The following is a 22217-nucleotide window of genomic DNA, read 5'->3' on the forward strand; positions in this document are numbered from 1 at the left end:
AGCAAGTCACCAGCTTGCCAATGAATTCAAATGTCTTATTTTTCTTTCAGTGTGAGTATGTGTGGGAGGGGGAGGAGAAACAGGAGGGAGTCAGTGTTATCTCTACCGTTATAATGCTGAATTAAGACAACCACCTGTCCATTATCTACTTCCAAGTCCTTTTTGCTTTTAAAAGATGATTGACATTTCACAGCCTCCTGTTGCCCATCATGCTAAAATATTAATGCAGCCAAAGGTTCAGATGGCCGCAACCATTCAGAACAGGGAATCAGAAATTAAAGCAAACAGGCAGAACAAAAAACAGGTAATCAAGCCTTGGTTCTGAACTTGCCATTAAAAAGGGAGGTAAACATACATTCAGCTTGAGTTGTAAGTGATCTTTTTTCTTATTAATGCAAAATTTATTAGAACTGACTCCTTTCCTTGTGATTTCCACTAGCTCTGCCTTCATACCCAATCATCATCAGAGCTTTTGAGTTTCTGTGCCCAGCTGTATCACAGTGCCCATATGTTGCCCGGCTTGTCCAGCTAGCTTTCTTGTGTGGCTTTTTCTGTGTCATATATTTTCATAGTGTAAACAGCCTGTTGCTCTGGATGTTTTTAATTGCTAGTCTAAAAATAAGATGGGTCATTTTCTTGTCTAATTTCTTTTTAAACATTCCAGAGACACTCTGAATATCTGGCTTGTTTGACTGAGGATGTCAGCAATACATCAGTAATACAGATTAAGATTTTTCTTTCCACACCCAATTGCCCATGGTTAACACATCTGTGAACAAAAGGTAGATAGGAAGTGTGGACTATGAGAAGATGCCCTGAATGTCTACTCTTGAAGAAATGTTAATTAGTGTGGAAATATGACTCAGTAATGCTGCCAAGGGTACAGAGATCTTCAATCTATTTGTCCTGTCCTGTAATATAAAACTGAGTGAGGATACATAAATGATGATAATGGTTATGGTCATTATCAAGAATAATCATCTCAGTGATGGATGTCGTGCTGTTCAGGGCATAAGTGAAGACAACCCCTGCCTCAAGGATTATACCCAAGTAGGGTCTGATGAAGAACCACAAAGGGCCACTGCAGAGAAGGGTTAAGGATTTCAATGGGAGTTCAATGGGACACGAGAAAACAGACTTGGATGAAGAAAGATGCATTTGGCAGGTGGTCCAAAAGGTGTTAATCACAGTTCCTGGCATGAGTCAAGACCAAATGAGCACTCCTTCCTCCAGCCAAATTCCCACCAAAGCATTACAGCATGAGATGGTATTTGCTGTAAGCATTTTTTTCCACATAGACAGCTGTGAAAATCAGGATAAATTCAGTGATGCGATTGTGCTGGATGTCACTTTCCCTTACCTCAGGAAATAATTCTGACAGATGTTTGCAAGCATGTGAGTAATGCTGACATCTGTAATGCAGCAATACAAAAGAATGATGAGCTATCTTGAGTTATACCTATTTTTAATTACGTTATCAAACAGCATTCTTGTTTTATGTATTGGCATCTTTTTTGATTTATAGAGGCTTTGTATAGATTTGTTGTCATCATAGTGAAAACCCCAAAAATAAAATTCAAAAAGAAAGGAACTGCCATGATAATGTTTCCTCTCCTACAACTTATTCTAGAAAATCTCTCTTCTTTCATCCCACTTCACCTTCTTTGAGAGTATCAGGCAGATTTCACAAGGAAGGACGTTAGCAGAGTATCTCCTAAGAGGAACAGGGGAAAGGAAAGGCAAGAAATAGAAAATAAAATCTGTTGCCGACTAAAACTATAGTTAGCTATGTTAACTAAATAGTTGACACTATTTAGACCAGGATTTAGCCAAATACCAGAGCATCTAGTCTAGCACTTCCCGAGGGAGGTCATCCTGCAGGATAGCTGGGGCATGACATGATCTCTTCCATCTTATCCCTGGAACGATCCCCAAGGAGCCACGATAGTTCAGGGCGCTTAGAACAGCTCATAGGCAGCTCCTACCCATGATGGATATCCTTCAGGACCTATCTTGGTGCAGTGTCAGAAGGCACAAAGACATCTAAAGACACCTTTATCTCCCATTCCTGCACGGGAATGAACTCAGGAAACTAGACAACTCTGGCTCCAGCATCAAATTAATCTTGGTGCCCAGCTTGTTGCATTTTATATAACACTACAAATTTAGGATATGACTCAGAGATGTTTTCTCTGTACTGTTACCCATTTCTTCTTTTGCATGTTTCTAGGTGATGGGATAGCAGTGGTGAAATAAAAAGTGACAGTCCACATCAAATGTTGTTAAGACACTGTCATTTCAATTTGCAAACAGACTGAACTGGCACAAATTGAATGCAGCTCTTCAGAAGCACTAAATGGCTTCAGCACGATTGGTGGAACTGACCTCTGAGCCCCATACGCAGCACTGTCGTTTAAAACACAAGGGATGCCCTAGCATTTCATACCACTGTTGCTGTCAGGCAGGTCAGTGATCTGGGTACTGCTGCAGCCTTAAAAGGGGCTGCACATCAGCTCTCAGGAGCCCTCTCCAACACATAGCACTGAGACCGGAACTGCTGTCACTCCCACATGCTGATAAGATGGATGGTAAGGTGGTCACACCACCAGCCACCAAGTGCTGAATCTGCATGAAGAAACAGACCCATGCCTACGTGGGATGACCCACTGATGCCTGAGAGTCACCCACAGTCTACAGCAACTGAGGCCAAGATAGAATTGTCTTGGTGTCCTATACCATACAATTGCATTGCTAACACATTGATCATGGGGTACTGCAGCAACATGCAAGTCACCAGGAGGCTTAGAGCCTGCTTTCTCTCTCTTTGAATTAGGCCTGCACAATTAGACATTCGGTTAGCGGCATCACGAGATACCTCACTACTATTTCCTGTTGCTGGTAAGGTGGTTGGCCTCATCCACTGATCAGTGACATCCTGCTCTAAAAGCTGGACTGAAATTCAAAACAGCAACAGCCTTTGATGCTTTCAGTGGTAGAAAGAGTATCAGTCGGACAGCTAAGGAACATTACAGCTTCTGGAACTATCATTAAAAACTGAAAAACTTGCGTTGGCCTGAAAAAACCAAGTAGACCTCCTTACTGCTCTGATGATAAAGGTTCACGTTCCATTACACCAGCTGAACCCCAGACACTTAGCAGATCCCCTTCTCTCTCCCTAGCAGTTTAACAGGGGTGACAATTTGTGCATGTACAATTTGTAAAGTTTCTTATTTGCTAATCAAAGGATTGCGATATCACGATCAGCTCCTTGATATTTATTACCAGCACTATAACGTAAAATAATTAGGTGAAAGATGTCCAGATAATGATGCCATGCAAAAAAACTAATTACTAACAACAATTCTCTACTGTATCTTTGCAAATAATAGCAATGGTAGTGACAGAGAATGACCGTTCAGCTTCCAGGTAGAGCAAAGCTCTATGGGGATTTTTTGTGGTCTACAGTTCACACAACTTTTCCAGGGTATAATCCCCATAGGACCTGACACCACCAGCTCACACTGGCAACAGAAACATCACGGCTGTGTTACAGAGCTCAGTCATCCACAGATCACAGGGCACTGTGCAAGTATTCCTGAATCCAGCTTGTAGACAGGAAAAGTAAGGCACTGAGGCGCAAGCGACTTGCCCAAGATGATGCAGCAAATCATGAGGAGAGCTGAGAATAGAAACTGAGCGTTTCTAGGGTACTGGTCCTGCATACAACACTGACTTGTCTTCCCCAAAGCGGAAGAAATATATAATCCTTAGAAGAGGGGAAAAAAGGCTCAGTGAAGAACAGAGGTAACACAAATGCAAACATTATGGGAAGTGCTCACAGAGTTTCCTTCCGCTCAGACTAAAATTCAGAAACGATAACAACCGAACGCTAACGAAAAGAGGACAGAAGGGCTTCGCTCCCAGGCCTGTGAGGCCAATGACACTGCTTGCCTTTGTGGGACCAGATGTGAGGAAAGAGATCGAGAAAAAAAGCAAAGCTTGAGCTGAAAGACTTTTTTTTTTTTTTTTTTTAAAGAAAGAACAGAATGAAAATGATCCTGAAAGAACAACCGTTCCTTTCAAAGCCGCTGGTTTAGGAAGCTCCTTCTGAAAGGGTACGTTTCTGAACTGTGGCTGCTGGTTACCAAGCAGCAGCCGTGCCCCGGCTCCACTGCCAGCAACAGCGTTCCTCAAAATTTGGGAGCCCGCCCTGCTGGGGGGGGGGGGGGGGGGCAAACCATGAAGCTATACTTCCAAAATATTTGAAAAGGCTCAGGGGAGAGCTTGTGCAGCCAGGCAGGCCTGAGAGCGCAGGCTCTCCGCGTGCCTTTGTACGCGCCAAAGGGGGGAACCGCACGCTGCTGCGTGCACAGCTGAGCTGCCCATCTCAGAAGGAAAACACCAGTATGCTAGCGTCTCGAGTAAAGGAGAAAAGTAGAAATAGAGTGAAGCTTCGAAAGTCACGGGGAAGGAAAATGGCTGATGCATTTCTTGAGATTCAAGTACGTGTGTTTCATTTGACAGAGTCTGATGGAGGAACAGGGGCAAGAGGAAAATTGAAAGAAATTCGGTAACTGCAGCAGAATAGCTCTAGTTTTACATGGGCATAATTAAGAGCACCATTTGACGCATATTACTAGAACTAAAGGAAACAGCAGACAGAACTCTAAATTAAAGTTAATAATTTTCACACATTTGACACACTGGGAATTTCTGCAGGGATTTGGATGGCTCAGGGAGCTAACAATGGAAAGAAAGAAAAAAATCCTTCTGGGGCCCAACATTTTAAGGCTGATTCTGTGAAAACCTGAGGCTCCAGCTGGGTCCAGGGCTCTGCAATATTTCATTCCAGTAACTCCAGGCAAAGAAATCATCACAGTTATCTATGAGCTATTTGTTACCTCCATTACTGCTCTAAATGAGAATCAGGCACAATATGTGCGTAATTTTAGAGTCTGAGTTGAGCTAGGAAAAATCTAAGTTCATACCCAAGCTGTACAAGGGGTTGAGAGGTTTAATTTCCACCCATTTGGCGAGGAGAAAAATTTAGGACAGACAGCGATCACCATGCCACACAGGACGGCTAAGAAAGGGACCAATACTAAAAACACCCCCTGCATCTGCTCTCCACTCAAAAAGAGGGACTGGCTACAAGGAATAAAGCAGTTGCCCACACAGTTGAGCATCCTCTCGCTGACAGCGATTAGTTGCACGTACTTTGCGAGAGCACAGTGGATAACTGTGGAAAAGAAGGGCTTTGCTACACTTTTCTAAGGAGTAACCCTCTATTTTGTTCTGTTAACCATCACTAATAGGACTGTTATTCGCGTTACGAAGAAATATTTTACTCTCTTTGTATATCCCCAGGCAACTGTGGAAACAGTTCTTCAATTGGCCTGAAACTTGCTTTGAGGACCACTGGATCCTTCCTTGTTCTGATATTAGAACAGAAATGAAATCAGCACCTTTATTTCACTATTTCTCTACCATTCACCTTCCTATACTCCTCCACGATGTTCCCACGTTGCGACCACTGGCTCTCTGTGGATTCGTCCTCTGATTTCTGTATTTGCAGGCTGTGATGCACCTAAAGCTGGAGGGAAGGGGCAGCTTTTGCCACAGAAAACCTAACTGGCCAACTTGATAGTCCTGTTAGATGACGTGCTAATTCATGGGCATCGAAGACAGCAGACTAATTGCCATGATTCAGCTATTTCTCCTTTCAAAGCTAGGAAAAGGTGGTGAATGTTAACTGCAAGCCCAGGCCAGCAGTGAGCACTGTACAGTGTCCTGACTGGCATTTAAAGTCTGAATCGGTGTGATCCTCGCTGTGCTGAGCGTCCAGGGCTCACTAATTGCTGCTGTCAGTTCCTGATAATAAACGATTGAGTCAACATGGGACAAACGCCCTGATCTAATGCTCTAACGATCTGACTGTACAGAACCTGCAAAGGGAGGCTACAAAGGTTTCTGAGAGGTGCTGATGTTGTTATTTTATGATACGGGCAGACACTAGGGACACTCAAATGTTTATTACTCAGGTGACATTCTATCTACTCAAGTTTATTATGGTCCACTAAAAATAAAGAACAAGACATTATTTACACTTGTCAAAAGACCAAGCTTTCAAGCAGCAAACTAAAGTAGGCTTATTTAACTGAAGGCTTCAGCCAGTGTTGCTTTTGTGATTACCACAGCCTCAGGTCTTATCAACCACATTACTCCTTCACATGGTGTAGCAGTACAGCTCCAATAAAGCTGCCCTTGAAATCCCAACTGTGGGCTGAATGGGAGAGGGGAGGCAGTATCTCAGGAGCACGGTATTGTGCAGGACCCCGTACAAAACTACACATACATTGGCCTTTATTTTCTTCAACAAACAGCTGCATTTGAAAGATAATATAAGTCAAGAGCATCAAAAGGCACCATGCAGAAAAATACCAGTACTTTAAGTTCTATGAGTTTTCCAAGGCTGGAAACCACTCACACAGGAAGGACAGACAAGACGGTAAGCTGATTTGAGCAAAGACTGTCTCTCTTCCTCGAGCCCAGCACGAAGAGATCCTACAGTTAAACAAGCACTAACAGGAAGGAATCAAGTTCAAGTTACATTCAAAGTAGCAGGAAGCCACAGCTTCACTGGTGTGATTACGAGCACGCTGTCTCCTTCCAGTCTGCGTATGTTCAGGAACCTTGACTTTTACCCACTCAGCATCAGGACTGTGAGCCAAATTCCCCAGTGTGTCGTCGTTAACCGAGCTCAGCTCCACCGACCACAGCGAGATCGCTCCAGCTCAGCGCGAGAGGAGCACAGTGCCGTGCGGGCTCGGGCTGGGCTGGGCTGGCAGCCCTCGCCGCGAGATGCCGCAGAGCACAGTCAGGGTTCGTGGCTCGCATGCAGCAGCACCTCTGCTCACCAGCTTAAAGTACTTCTGCTGAGGCAGGGGAAGATGGACATCACGTACCAACAAATACACGTGGACAGAACAGAGAAGGGTTCAGGAGACATAACCAGATGTGTTGCACAGCTTCGGAGGCCAAAGAGAAGCATGACCATTTAGCCTGACTTTCTATGGTACTACAGACCATTTAATACCTAGTAACTCCTGCATCATACTTGCATCCTGTGGTTGAACTATGCCAGAAGCCACCTCTTGTGATTAAGGGTATTAGTCTTCAAGTCATAATCAAAGCACCTCAGAGACGACGGATACATACAACCTCTGCCACGCGCACATTTACCTTGCTGGGATTGCAATACTGACCCACAAGCACTACTACGCAAATCTTTGGGTCTTAATCTTTGAGTGATGCGTTAAGCAAATTTGCTTTTAGCAACTGCTTAAAAACAATTCCTTTGCATCACCATCATCTCTCTGAAGTCGGTTCAAACGATCCCCTTCACTTCAGCAGCAAAATGTTGAATTTTACTGCAAAACTAACAAATTCTATTCCCCAAACCAAACACACGTGGTTGGCTGCTCTGTTCAATGCCTACAGCTAGTTCCCTTGAGCCCTCTCCTGCCTGCTGACACCTAGCTGTGCTTTTCTTTGTCACTGCTGCAGAAAAGCCATGTCATCATCTCACTTTTGTTCCACTAGTTGTACTTCTTTTCTCAGGCATGCTAACCACACCATCATTACTTTCTTGTGCCGCAACATGTGCGATTGCCATCTGTGTAGCTGGCAGTCCTTCAAAAAATATTTGAATATCTGTGGAACTTATAAGAGTGTAAATGAAACATGACAAAAACCATAACACAACATAACGTATGCCTGAAGTAAGGGAACATGAACAAGTTCACAATGTTTTTAATGAAACAAAAAATCCTAAACAAGTGCTACACGTTCCCCCTCTCCTAATTTCAAAAGGTTGCCATCAGTTCATTATAACTCCTTCCCCACCCATTCACTTCAAAGTAAGGTTGTTCCTAAAAGGTGTACACCAGTTGCTACTTTCTGCAAACCTTTTCCATTTTCACTGGAATCGAACCAGTCCCGTATTTCTGTGCCGGTGCTAGGTGCTGATTTCTGAAGCAGTAAGGAGCTCCACAGCTTAACTGACGTGATGTGAAGAACCACCACCTTAGTTTGCCTCCAAAGCTGTTCTTTAAATTGGTTGCTTAACATGGTAACTGCTGCTGCCTCAGGAAGGAACGAGCAAGCAGGGGGCCAAAGTGTTCATCAGGATTATGACTGCTGAAGTTGAGAAACAAAACCTTAATGACCTCTAAGCCAGCAACATCCTGAGCAAAACTCATCTTATTTACCTGTTCTTTATTCGCAGCATGCTTCAGTCTCTCCTTAATTAACTGGAAGTTGGGCAACAACAGGAACAGCTATAGTTACAATACTTGATGATGAAAGTCTACCTTCTTCTTTGAAATCCCTTCAGAATCTGGAAATTAACTTGGCTTTCCTTTGTTACATCTCCCTTATATTTGCAGGGTTATTTCACTTCCACGGAGATATAAGGAATATGTTCCGGATCCTAGTCTCCTTTATCCTTTTTGTTTTATTCATTTATCTTTTGAGGGCTCATCTCTTGAAGCACTTGTCATTAGGCACAGCACCTGCCCTCTCGGACCTCAACAGGTGCGATGCGGGTCATAGTTTTGGGAAGCAGCTGATACCACATCAGCAACATCAGCAGTGGGGAAGAGGAAGCTGTCGGGAGTGGGAGGCTTCACAACCCGCTACACTGATTTTCGCTACATTTCCCAAGCGCCCCCTCCCATCGTTTTGAACCACACTCCCATCATCATGGGAATCAGCTGCAATGGGATAACACCCTCTGTTACAGCTTCGCTTGTTATAAACCACACTGTGTTGCTACATAGATTAGCACCATTTTTAGCATCTGTCTGTATTTTCATGACTAAAACAAATTCTGAGGGATATCTAAGAAATGTAAGATTCTTCCCAGATCTACACAGTCTTCAGCAAACAGATGGCAGTTGAAATACTGGTTGCTCTGAAATCATTGGGAGTTTTGCCAATAATTGTATTAGACCTGATAGTTTTCCCTATATTAGGTATAATGGGGCATTTATATTATAAAAAACAATAATTCTGGAAGAAGAATGACGTTCTCAACCACTGCACAAAACGGCTGTTTTACTCAGTCATTTCATGAAATAACTGAAAATTGTAGGTAGGCATTACATGGAATGTCTAATCCCTAGTTATTTAGGATTATTAACTAAAAAGGACAAGATGACTATTTTTTCCATTACATTCATTTATGAAACCATGCAGTCTTTTAGATCTTTCTTCTTGAAATAACACCAGCAATAACTGTCGCTTTCCTGAACTGATCCGTACTTTTACAATTGAGACTATTTTCTGAAGTGACTGAGAGTTTGAGTCATTTAGCAAAAGAACTGCTTCCGAAAAATGATTCTAAAAGTAACGCCACTCATCTCTCAGTTTCCTTGCCATGCTTCATGCAACAGCTGGGCAGAACCATCAAGCAGAGGAACAAAGTGCTGAGAATTTTAGTCAGATGCAATGACCGGTTTCACAACCTGACCATAATGCATACGTCCTTCATTTTTCTAGTTTTGCCCTTTTTATCACAATATTATTAAATATATTTTTCCCGAGTTTGCATCCTGCTCCCCCTTTAACCTAATTTTCCTTCTCTTTGCTCATTTTTTCACTACTTTTCACATGTGAAATATCAGATCATCTTTTGAAGTTACGATCTGATCCGTTTGCCTCTTAATTTAATAGAGGCTGCATCAACCACTTACACGGGTCTTACCAAAGTACAACAGGATAGCACAGACAAGAAACTAGTGCAAGTAAAACAAGAATAATGCCCTGCAGGTCTGAGTCTGGAAATGCGTGAAACAATCTCACGCATCGTTCTTCATAACAAACGCTACACATGCCTTTTCCCATACAGTACCTCATATTTGTAGCCTCTTCTTCTGAATAGTATATTTTCTCAACAGTCCTGCTTGACAGAGTGAAAGGTAGTAACACACAAGAGCTAATGCAGATGCATCCTCAAGGCCCGTTATTCACAATCGTCTTAAAGCCTGCTGTATTTTTTCAGTGATAACTTTGCATTGCCATACTGAAGACTGTGCTAGCACTTTGATACAGAACAGATATTTCTCTTTAAGGCATTTAAACAGGAACCATGAACCAAATATTAAAGCAACCCCTCGTCCCCCCAAACCCCAATGGGCAGGGTGGACTAATTCGCTGCAATAAGATAGAGCTGATCGTCACCGCAAGCCTGAGCCAGAGCACACGTCACAGGAAACGATGCTCCTCGGAAAGTAAGAGAAAATTCCACAGGGATGGGAGAAAAATATCATCATCATCTTCTATTTTCCAGATGGGAAATTAAGGACTGGAGAGATTATGTCCAAGACTATGAGAAGTATTTAGGCTTCCATCTTTCTTTGAAATCTGCGTAAGGCACCAAAAGTCTCCTTGCCAGGTCACTTGGACTCCGTATCTCAAGATCACATAATGAGTTTAAATCCAAGTGCCTTCAAGTTACTAGCCACTATCATAAACAAAATGCCATGTCTCTCTGTTTCATCTATGTTTAATAGTAGAATTTGGTATAACCAACAGTAGAAATTGGCCCCACCTCAGTCATTTTGTCAAAATTCAAATGTTTTTCCTGGTGCAGAGGGTTTGTACAGTTATTTTTCTCTGATGTGAGCTCTATACCCAGTCCTAGAAAGACCTGCCTTACTTTTTATTGACGCTGTGTGAAACAGAATACTGGGCTAGATGCGCAGGCAGGATAAGATAATGCAAACAGTACTGTCTCAGGATTAAACTGAAATCCAGATGTTAGTGAATTGGCATCCTGCACGCTCCTGGATTAGAAACTATTAATAAAGACGTGCTGCCGATAAGCATTTGCAAAAGATCTGCAGTTTCTTAAGACCATCCCTATTTTTATACCATAGTTTCCATACAGAGGTTAATTACCTATCTCAGCTTCCTTCCCATTTACCAAAAAAATGCTGTATTTTTCCAAAAGCTTTCATTACATTTAAGCTCACAATTTTTTTTTATATAGCTTCATGGTTTTCATCACATACCTACATGTTACTGAGTTCACGAGGCAGAGTCCTCTCATTTACAGGCTGTGGGTCTGGAGTGGTTCCCACTGCTGTTACAGGAATCACTTCAGATTTACACCAGGGCACAGAAAAAAAACAGAATTTGGCCTGCTATTTTCTGGACTGGAACACTATATTGACTATTATTTTTCCATATAATAGCGAATGAGTATCAAAAGGGAGCTGACATGAGCATTGTGAAAGGAAAGATAATTGCCGCTTACAGAAAAAAAGAACTACCAACACACCAAAGGGCAGATGAAAGCCCACAGATTCAATATGTATTTTTAAAGCATTATTGAGGCGAACTACTTGTATTAGAAGTAAAAGGAAGATACTGAAATCTGCAACCGGACAGAGACAGTTTTTTACTGGAGAAAACCTGACAGCCATACAGACATGTTTCCTCGTTCCTGTGAGTCTGGGCCTTGTTGCAAGACATGCAAGATATTTAGTGCAAGATGCAGAGTATCCTTGCTAAAATGGTCTCTCCAAAGCCACCATGGATTTAATCCTTAAATTTGTTACACTTGGGTAAAGAGAGAGAAAGTAAAATTAAATCAGTTGCCAGATGGTGCTACTGAGAGATTTATTGTTTGACCACAGAGCAGCAACCCTTTTTAGGAAAAGCAGAGACTAGCAATGTGATGCAGGTCTTCCAGTGCTGCGAGTGGTGATAGGAAAGCACTTCTTCACTACAGGATCTAATCTGGTGGCCTTGCGAAAGCACACGTCAATTTAATTCAATGGGTTTAATTAAGCCTTTGCAAACCTTATGCGGACAACCCCGTTTTAATTTATGAATGCCCTAGTTTGTTTAATTGAAACCACTTAATAATTCCTATCTTCACAGAACTGAGACGTTACGGCTCCTAGAGACTATTAACATCGTCCAGCCCAACGGGTTTACCAGCTTCTTATCTAGCTTCGCTAGATAAGCGAAACTGAAATAAGCAACTGCCTTTTGCATGCTTTAACTAAATTAAATGAAACGAAACCAATGAAACCCTGTACATACAGAACCCTGCACGGCTTAAGGACACGCTCCCCAGCCCGCCCGGCCGCGGCGCGGGTTGGCCGCGTGTCGCCTCCCGCGCGGACGGGGCTGGGCAGAGGCTGCCGGCGGCACGAAGCGGCTCCTGCTGGTCAGCCCCGTGGCGCTGGACGGCCCGTCAAAACCCCGCGGCACGGCGGATCGCGCCAAGCATCCTTTCTCATATACCTACACGGTACGGTAGCACAGAAACCCTCTTGAGCTAGCTGTGAGCAGGGTAATTATGCCAGGAAGAAAACTGGACAAAATGAAAGGCTGGATTTGTAATCTGCATAAGCAGCATTTAGGGTGGAAGCAAAGCAGAATCCCCAGCTATCTAGTTTGCTGGATTTCCAAAATAAAACATGCTGGTATGCTACAAGCAGTACTGTTCTAGACTACCGGTAAGCAAAATATTTACACTGGAAAGCCAATCTGCTGAAAAATCCAATATTAGTTTTCCCAAAATTATTCTGTGGGTGCTATTTGCCAAATTAAAACCTACCCGAAACTGTACTTGAACTGCTGAGCAATTACAGTATTCCCTGGGGAAGCTCTCCTCCGCCTGAGGGAGCGGAGCGTGCACATCCCAGGAGGATGCTCTCAGCACTGCTGGAGGGGGAGCCGAGACCTTCAGCCTCTCCAGCTGATTCTGCCCCACTGCACACAACAGTTAAATACTCGCCGCTGCTGGCGCCGCAAGCTCGGCTTCTCGCCTCCAGGTGGACGCCCTAGCTGCAGACCGGACAGTCAGTCAAGTGCCATCTTTTGCAGTCTGGCTCCCTAGATGGTGTTATATACAATGCGATGTAGCACCATCAGGGAGAAAGGAGCGTGTCCTCCCCTGGTCCCAAAATACTCCCTTGTGGTAACTTCAGAAGAGATGGGGGTCAACACCTTCCCTGGGAGTACAGCCCTTCCTTCCCTTTATTTTCCTTGCAAGCACCTAGACAAGGGCACTGGCTTTAAGTCTTAAAAGAACTTCCCTGTGACTCATCATGATCGAGGATGCAAACCATTTCAAGTTCATCCCCTAGTTTAGACATCCTACAAAAACCTTCTGTTAGAAACACTGCGACTGTAGGAGAGGAGACCTATGACACCTTCAGCTCTAACAGTAGAAGAGATGAAGATCATTCACGTATTGTGTTTGCAACGCGAGTGCAAGACCAGGTACGTGCTGCTGGCTGCTCTGACTACACAAACTGGAAAGCTGATCCCCCAGTGCAGACGTTGCAGCAGAAACACTAAATCCTCCCATCTCCAGGAAGCAGCGTGAGAGGGAGAGTGCCTGCAGAAACCTAGTGATCAGCAGCACAGCATTAGCCACGCTAAGCTGCATAACCCCCGTCTTGCCTCGCTGGAAGTCAGAAGGAACGCTGAAATACAACAGGTATTTGCTCGGTTCAGGAGCAGGCACCAAACTGACAGCTCGAGAAACAGCAGATCAGCCCCTCCGGTGATGCAAACTGTGAGAGCTGTACCTAAGTCAACACAGCTGTGCACACAGATCTGGTCTCTACTTCCAGGCAGATGGTCTGCTCAGCCAGGGTCTGCACCATAGCTGCGTAGACTCCACTACACTGCCCGAGCTGCATAACCTCGTATTGTGAAAATGAGGCACCAAAAGACCTTCTCCTAGCCACAGCTAGTGGTTACTGACTGCTAATATTAACCAGAACAGCCATGTTATTATGTTATTTAGCATCTCTGCAGAATGAATTGAAATTCCATCACAAAGTTCATATTTGATCACTAAGCTTTGAAAGTATAAAACAGAGCTCCCAACACACCTAATTCAGTGACAGAATAAAATGTGTGAATACGAATATAAAGTTTACGGCTTTACAGCAAAACCCACCTTGAATAATCCGAGATGAGAACGACACCCAATACGAGCCCCGCAGTACGTGCAGAAGTACACGTCTTTCCAGCTGCCGTTGGAAGCAGCGGGGTCTGAGGGTTACTGATGGTTAGGACTCAGCTATACGTATTTTGCGGTCCTACTCAAAACGTAGTCAGGATACGACAGCATAAGGCTGTAGGGCATACGAAGAACGGTATAATAGTAGCATGATCGTTGTAAAAGGGCCTGTTAATGTTTCCAGTGTGCTTCAAGTACCTCTGTCAACCAGTAATCACAGCAGAAACAGAAGACCTGACACTGCTGTCCTCACCCTGTAAGCCCCCCTCAGTCAGGTCGCCTTGTGGCGAGGGGAGCTTTGCCCGCTGCTGCTGCACCAAATCTAGGAAGTCAATGCATAACGTTCTGTATGCAAAATCTTAGAAACAGGCTGGCATTAAACAGGGCTCGCTGCAGTGAGGCTGATACTTTATACAAGTGTGGTTGTTTGGGCTTTCTTTGAATTCACAAGTCGAGGCACAGCAGCGGAAAGATCCCCAAACGATAGTGGTTGTTTTCACGTCAAACCTGTGAAAACAGATCATATGCCAGAGCAGCAGCACGTCCCAGGGACGCGCTCACGATGCAAAGCAGGTTTTGCTAAAGCCTCCAGAACTACGTCAAACGCTGGCAGACCGGGGCTGACATTCGCTCTTGCAGCAAAGCCCCAAAACGGCCTTCCTTGCCTGACCGCGCTTTCCTGTAGGAAAACTTGAGCTGGTCTGCTCCACCAGAAGACAGACCTGTTCCCCAAAAGCCCTCTAGTGGAAAGCAGGAATTACTGGAGAAAGAAGTTCCTTTTCTGGTAGAATTAAACCACCCCCCAACTAACATACGGTACCTCGGGAAAAGGGCTCTTCTGCGGGTATAAGCCGGGTGCCCTGCAGAGCTGGGGTTTGCCCCCGCGGCCAAGGTGCCGAATGAGGCAATTTCACTGCGCGTGTCACGCCGGTGACGCTGCGCAGCGCCAACCGGGAGTCTGCCACGTCTCCTGGTGGGGCTGAACTTCGTCTCCTGTCAGTGCTTCACCTGGGCAGATTCCTGTAATTCCATTGATTTAGGCCCCAGCCCAGCATAACATTTAAAAATGCCATTATATTAAGCATTTGATTAATTTAATTTCAGTAAAATTAAATTAATTTCAGACTTTTCCAGCCTTAAAGCCGTACATACGCTCAGAGGTTGGATGGGTTGGAATCTAACAGATGCACAAGCTATTGGGGTGAGAAAACATCTCCAGACATCAGTATTTCCAAATTTCAGTGTTACACTGCTAGCCTCTGTGCCAACACATGCAAACACCTAAACTGGATGTCGCTTTCTGCACGTTTCAGTGAAGCTTTAATAGCAGTGAAGTTTTTACTACAGCCTCGTTAGAAGGTTTACTAGAGTGCTATGAACCCTCACAAAAAAATTAATGCCAAAATGAGGTGCATAAAATCATCGATACATTATGATATATAAACATTGCATGTTTAATATGCTTTCTGCTTACTAATTCACAGAATTTGCTGAACGCTGTATCTCTTCCAATTTTACAGTGAGTCAGAGGGACCGAACAATTGTTCAATATCTCTTCAGACAAACAGCTTTGCACACACTTGTTGGGCTGGTAAAATACGTCAGACAACAGGTCTCCCCTGAAAAGACTGTGGGGAAAAAAAACAACTCAAAGAAACGGCATTGTGGCTCCTCACGATTTTCTTATTCAAAATTCACAAAACCACTGTGCGACTGCGTCCTGCCAACACGCTAAGAAGCCCCAGAAAACGTCTGTTAACCGCAAAAGCATTTCAGCTGTTCGTTTTCACATCTCACCGAGCTGAAGGACCACCCCAACGCCGTAACAACTTGAAACACTTAACTTTCCCTTCCTGAATTTCTGCATACCAGAACTATTTGCAGCTACTGCCGATCCTTCACAGAAGGATCTTCTGCCAGCAACTAGGTGTCCTCCTCCCCGAGGAGACAGGCGTGCCTGGGGGCTGGGCAGACTGCGGTTGTCCTCACGGTTCCACCCTCCCAGCTGGGCCAGGGAGCCCGAGAGCGCAGGAGGACGGCGGCGGCGGCAGGGCCGGCGCAGCGGCGAGGCGAGGGCGCGAGGGCGCGAGGGCGCGAGGGCGCGAGGGCGCGAGGGCGCGAGGCCGCCAGCCTGCCTCCCGCGCCGCCGACGCGCGGGCCACAAACCGTTCTCCCACGTCCCGCGGCCAGAAACAGAAGCTCCTGCGTTTGTTCACTTTAAAGCAAAACAAAGGAAACAAGAACAGGTGCTGAAAAAGGAACCGAGAAAGCGAACCGACGAAGGGCGCCAGCCGGGCATGACGTGGTTTGCTCACGCGGCCCCAAGGGGAGGCCGGCGCCCCTGGCTAAAGCCACGCAAGCAGAGAGGGCAACGCCGCCCCGCGGCGCGGGAGCCGGCTGCGCGCCGGGGGTCTTGGGGCGGCTGGGCCGGACCGGAGCGCCGTGCGCGGGGCGGCACCGCGCCGAGCCCCGCCGAGGGCGGTGTGCGCCGCCGCGGTCCCGCGTGGCCCGGCCGGCTCGAGGCCCCCCCGGGTCCCCCCCCCCGCCCCGCGTGGCGCCGCGCCCTGCCGCCTTCTCCGCTTCCCACGCGGATCCTGCAAAAACACTCGTAAACGGATAAATCCCCCGTAAACCAGCGGCAAAAACGCTCCGAAGAGGCGGGGAAGGCAGCGGCGCCTCCGTCGGGCCGGGGACGCGGAGCCCGCGCACCGCCCGCTCCCCCGCGCAGTCCAGCGCCCCCCCCCCGCGGCCGGTCCCGCCTGCGCCCGGCGCCGCGCAGCGCCGCTGCCGACCGGCGGGCGGGCGGGCGGGCGGGGGCGGCAGCGCGGAGCGGAGCGGGCGGGGCGGGGCGGGGCGGGGCGGGGCGGCAGCGCGGAGCGGGGCGGGGCGGGGCGGCAGCGCGGAGCGGAGCGGGCGGGGGCGGGGCGGGGCGGAGCGGGGCGGGGCGGGGCGGCAGCGCGGGGCGGGGCGGGGCGGCAGCGCGGAGCGGGCGGGGCGGGGGCGGGGCGGAGCGGGCGGGGCGGGGGCGGAGCGGGCGGGGCGGCAGCGCGGAGCGGGCGGGGCGGGGGCGGGGCGGAGCGGGCGGGGCGGGGGCGGGGCGGAGCGGGCGGGGCGGGGCGGGGCGGGGCGGCAGCGCGGGGCGGCAGCGCAGAGCGGCAGCGCGGGGCGGGGCGGAGCGACGCGGCGGGGCGGCGGCGGCGGCAGCGATCAGCTCCCGGCGGCGGCCGCGGGGTCCCGTCCCGTCCCGTCCCGTCCCGTCCCGTCGCGGCGGCGGCAGCGGCAGGTGAGTTCGCGGCCCGGCGGCATCGGGCTCCGCGCGGGCGGGGGGAGGCGGAGGCGGGCGCGCTGCCTTGGCCGAGGAGCGGCGCGGCGGACGCGCCCGGGTGCGGCGGAGCCCGCAGCCCCCGGCAGCCCCCAGCCGGCGGGCGCTGCAGGAAGGGGCAGGGCAGGGTTTTCGGGAAGGCACCTTTGAAAGAGCTGTGATCTAGTTACAGAGCTGCCTGCTGCCTCATTCCAGTAGGCTTCCTTGCATGCAGGAAGGAACGCATGCTCATCTCCAGCCTCAGAGGGGCAAAGCAAAAAAACAACATGCAGTATACTTTGTACAACAGCCCCCCGGAAAACTTTAGCCTATAGCCACAGCACCGTATCGCTCTCTGAAAATCATACTTAAAGCATCATTTACCCGCTATTTCAGTTCTTAATATCAAAGGGAGGTACATTCCGCATAGATGGTTTATCTTCAAGCAAAATACGTTCTAGGTTCAAGAATACTGTTTGCTGGAAAATCCCAGATTATCGGTATATGTTGACAGCAGATTGCATGCACTTGCTGTTATCTCTTGAGTACGGAGCTGTCTACGTACAGAGTGCATACACATACACAAATACGTGTGTGTGTATACATAGGTATGTATAGATGTGTATCTGCATCTTTTCCATACTTGCATGGATTCACTCCTCCTGATAAGATTATTATTTTATCACTGAGCAAGGAAAAAGTATTGGATTCTTGGAAAAAATACTGTATCACCCTTGCCTGTTTTATGCTGCGACCTGCCCCTGGAAGATTTCCTAAGCCAGCGCTCGATCTTAAAATGACCGTCTCTGCCTGACTGCCTTCGGTAGACTCCCCTGCATCCCTCGCCGGAGGCTACTGTGTTCACCACCAAAACCGTTTCCTAGATTTACACCTACTTATGCTAGCAAATTGGTCTTGAAAATCCAATATCCAGTCAAAGAGCTGCCGTGACCAAACGTGCACAAGTTAAACGCTGACTTTCCAGCGTTCTCGGGCTACAGCTCTGTTTTTTTGACATCACTTTTCATTTCAAAAGCTGAATTAGCTACCAACTGTAAAACCTCTTCTCTATCACGTAGGCTTCTGGTTTTGGTTAATACTGCATAAGCTTGTGTATTTTTAACTTGATATGACAGTTTATGGACTATGTAGTTTTTTTCCATCTCCCTGCCATCTCTGCATACAGATTTTTTTCTCGTTTATTTGGATCTCAGCTCATTATTTAAGTGTTTTAACACGATATCGGTGCCAAAGGTAACTTGGCAATCGGATGACGTCTCATAGCAAGCACACTTCCAAAATAGTATAGGAAGGGAAGGCGGGAGAGGGAGGAAGCGGTAAACTTGCTAGAAACCCCTCTCCAGCTGCAGTGTTTGCCGCTATAGCAGGCGGGGAAACTGTGGTGCTTCCACCTCATTTCCAGTTTCCTGCCTGACCTTACGCTGTGCTTACAGTAACGCTGGAGCAGCATCTTGTTTGGAAACGGTTACTCGCGAGGAGCGCGTGTGCGTTTGTTACCCCTTAGAGCGCCCCGTACGGATGCATCCTCCAGCGAGTAAAGCTTGCTAAGCTGGAAGAAGAGCTTATTTGCCTCTGCAGGCTGAGACACTAAGGGCAGATCTTTTGGTGGGGAAGCTGCACACTAGAGGTGCAGCGCTCAGCACCAGCTGAAGATCCCTTATGTTTCTGTGCTCCTTTAAAAAATAAAAAGGAGATGAGCTCTTTTAAAGAATGATCTGCTGCCTCAGGGTTAACAGGAAAAACTCACTGGTCCACTCATGACTGAAAACACTTGGGGGTGTGCTTAATTTTTATAGAAAGAAGTGGAAAAGTTAGTTTCTAGAAATATTTAAAGGCCAAATTATGCCTAAATTAGACAGAGGTGACGTGGGAAGAGATGGGGGAAAGCCCTTTCATCGTGCATAGCTACAAGGCAAGCGGGAGGAGGGACGGGCTGGGCGGCAGCAGAGCACGTCCTAGCCGTCCTGCCTTGAGGGGCCCGAAGGAGGAGCCGGGGGTTTCAGCCGCCCAAGGGAGGGCCGGGCGACACCGCCGATGAGCGCCCAGCGCGGCGCGGAGGGGGCGCCGGGGGCGGCCCAGACCACCGGGCTGCGTTTTCGGGCCGGCTCCCGCCCGGCAGAGCTGCTCGGCCGCTGCAGCGAGCGTGGCCCCCCGCGCTCTGCTTGCCGAGGGTCTCGCCTCGTGGGAGCAGCACAGAGAGAGATTACAACCCACCGTCCCCGCGTACAGAACTGGGCAGTAGCTGTTTTCCAGGCACAGGCTGCAGCTCCGCGCTGCGCCTGCAGCTTCCACCGGCCTTGAGAGAGACCGTTGCCACGCTCCTGGAGAGCCAAATCCCTAAACTCTAATTTTCAAGTTAAAGAAGCTTCCTCGAGACTCAGCTCGGTTTCTTTTGTCACGATTATTCAGAGTTGGCCTCGTGCCTAGAATTCAGTCCGCCGCACATCCTCCCGTCAACAGTTTAGCCTGAAAACTTGCTTCTGCTGTCGCGAATGGACAAACTTCCACTGGCCTCCGAGATCCCGGGGAAGAGCAACGGGGCGGCTTTGCTACGCTCGCTGCTGCTCCTCCAGGGCCCGCGATGAAAGCGTTCGCCACCGGGTGCTCAGGGTGAGATTATCTCAAGAGCTATGGGAAGAAATCCTGCTTTAGGATAGCGGTCTAGAGCGCGTCTGCCTCTTAATCTAAAGCCAAAAAACACTGCAAAAGCCAGATCTGTTGGATTCTAGATGAGTCACGTTTGAGTATAGCATTGTAACTACCAGAAAAGTCAGTGATCAGATTATATTCCTCAGACCTTATTTCATAGAAAAGTATGCTTTTTAAGTTGCTGAGGGAAATTAATATTATAGTAACACCTATGGAGTTACTAAAATGGAAGTTTTCTTTCTTTTTTTTTTTGGTGAAAGAATAACCTAGGAGATGTGATGGAATTAAGAAACCACCTGTTTTTCATTCCTTTGCATAAATTTCTAAATTACATTGTTCAGTTAGTGGGACAATACAACATGAAATTTTCTTAAGGAGCTAGAAAAAGTAACAATGGACTTGAGTCAAAAATCTATCAGAATCAACATCAACCTGTTTCTTGATCTTAGTGGATTTTGGCTTAAGACTATTAATAGAGGACCAAGATGTTTCTTCTAAGCTGTATTTCTAGCATCTGCTGCTTTCCCCATAAAACGCGAAAGTCTCAATCCACGGTTTCATTTTGATCCAAACAAAAATTGCCTTTTATCCTATGATTTGGCAGCTGGGATAATGTGGAATTTCTCTACTGATCCCATTCAAGGTATGAAGCGGAGAGCTTAGATACCTCGTCTTTGTGTTCTTTTTCAACCAGTTTCTCAAAACTCAAAAGATGACCCTGGTCATACAGGAAAGCATGGGTGTGAGAAGAATAAAGGGAACTGCAAATGGAAGTCTAACTCTAGACAGTATCTCAGCATTAAATTTGCAGCTTCTCAGGAGTTTATGTTCTGCCTGCCCCATGCGCGCGCATCATGCTGTCTGACATCGGCCTTCGCTTTCCTAACAGAGCCTCAAGAAAATGGCTGCTTACATCCAAAAGAAAGGCTAAAAGCCAGCATCTTTCTGCTAGGTCTCAAAATCACTTCCAAACCTGACTACATTTTTCCCCAAAGAAAGCTCACAAAATAGAGGGAAAATGTGGAAGAGGGATGGATTTTTCTAAAAGTAACGTTCATGAGTCCCATTCCCTTCAGTTTATAGTAGAAAACAGTCTTGCTCCTGTGCCAAGAACTCTGAATTTGCAAAATCCTGCTGGTCTTTAGACAAGACTAACTATTGATGAGCTGAAGCCTTCACTGCGGTATTGACCTAAGTTTCTGCATTGTGTAACCTATTAAGGGACAGCCTGCAACTAAGCAACCCTTCACCTTCAAGTCTAGGGCTGCTCTTCTTTATTGTCTCCACCCTTTACTGGCTTTCATAGCATCACTAGAAGTATTAGTCTTCCCTTAAAATTTCTGTAGCTATTCCTCTAGTGAGGAGAGTAGAATGGCCAATAACTTCAACACTTTTCTTTTATTTCTCTTAAAAAAAACTATTAATGCAGCTGCCTAGCATGACTTTTGCGGTCAGTAAGAAAGTGGCTGAGTGGTTGTCAATAGAGATCATTTTAGGAGCAAGTTGCAGACTTGCTTTTCCTTGTAGCAACTTTTTTATGGCAGTTATAAATCTGGTATTGCATACGTACTGAAAGAAAAATGAGGACTAAAGGAAAAGCAGCAATACTTAAAAGTGGAAATGCCCCATGTCTGATATTTAGTGCCATCAGCGTGCTCTGAGATGCAAGTGCCGCGTTCACGTTCAGTGCTCTCAGGTTTCTTGCTGCTATGCAGCATTGCGACGGCACCAAGCGAGGGGTGAAAGAGCAGGGCATACAGACAACTCCCTTCTGCCTCCTCGCCAAAAAACTCTCCCTGCAGTGCTGTCCGTGGTGCAGGTGTTCCAGACCCGTTAACCACGTCGTTTCTACAAAATACCAACCGAGCACTAGAAGGATTCGTTGCAAGGCAGAGGCTGTTCCTCACCTTTGCAATGACTTCAGCCAAGAGGGCCGCAGCACCAGGAAAGCCAAGAGCTGCCTGCTGACGAACACGTCCGCGGAGCCGGGCGCTAGGGGACAGCCAGAGCTCATTTCACAGGAGACGATGGAGGTCTCCTCAAGAGCTGCCTCCCCTGCCGCTCGGCGCCTGCTGACAAGGGCAAAGCCCCGCGGCCGCGGGCTCCGAGGAACGAAGCCTGCGGAAAAGCTGCAGGGAGAGACGTGGCCTGTCTGCGGGCGCTGGTAGGACCACGCGCGTCAGTGTTGCTGGT

The 22217-nt window shown here is 47.2% G+C and overlaps 1 protein-coding gene and 1 long non-coding RNA gene across 17 annotated transcripts in view; one reads left to right on the plus strand and one right to left on the minus strand.

Moving 5' to 3' along the window:
• The window catches only part of LOC104147940 (uncharacterized), a 213293-nt gene extending 198126 nt beyond the window's left edge, over window positions 1-15167 (minus strand). For all 9 annotated transcript variants that reach the window (XR_011134834.1, XR_011134842.1, XR_011134839.1 and 6 more), the window contains exon 1: window positions 14874-15167. This is a non-coding gene — a long non-coding RNA (uncharacterized lncRNA). The remainder of the gene's footprint in view (window positions 1-14873) is intronic.
• A 2022-nt stretch (window positions 15168-17189) lies between these two features.
• The window catches only part of WSCD1 (WSC domain containing 1), a 35616-nt gene continuing 30588 nt past the window's right edge, over window positions 17190-22217 (plus strand). For 3 of the 8 annotated variants that reach the window (XM_068909477.1, XM_068909475.1, XM_068909476.1), the window contains exon 1: window positions 17219-17336. The gene's annotated coding sequence lies outside the window, so the exon portion shown is untranslated. Of the gene's footprint in view, window positions 17337-22217 lie in introns of all 8 variants that reach the window. The other 5 variants (XM_068909473.1, XM_068909481.1, XM_068909480.1 and 2 more) reach the window with 5 other exon arrangements.

The sequence above is a fragment of the Struthio camelus genome, chromosome 16 (genome assembly GCF_040807025.1).
Source record: "Struthio camelus isolate bStrCam1 chromosome 16, bStrCam1.hap1, whole genome shotgun sequence".
Classification (NCBI taxonomy): Eukaryota; Metazoa; Chordata; class Aves; order Struthioniformes; family Struthionidae; genus Struthio; species Struthio camelus.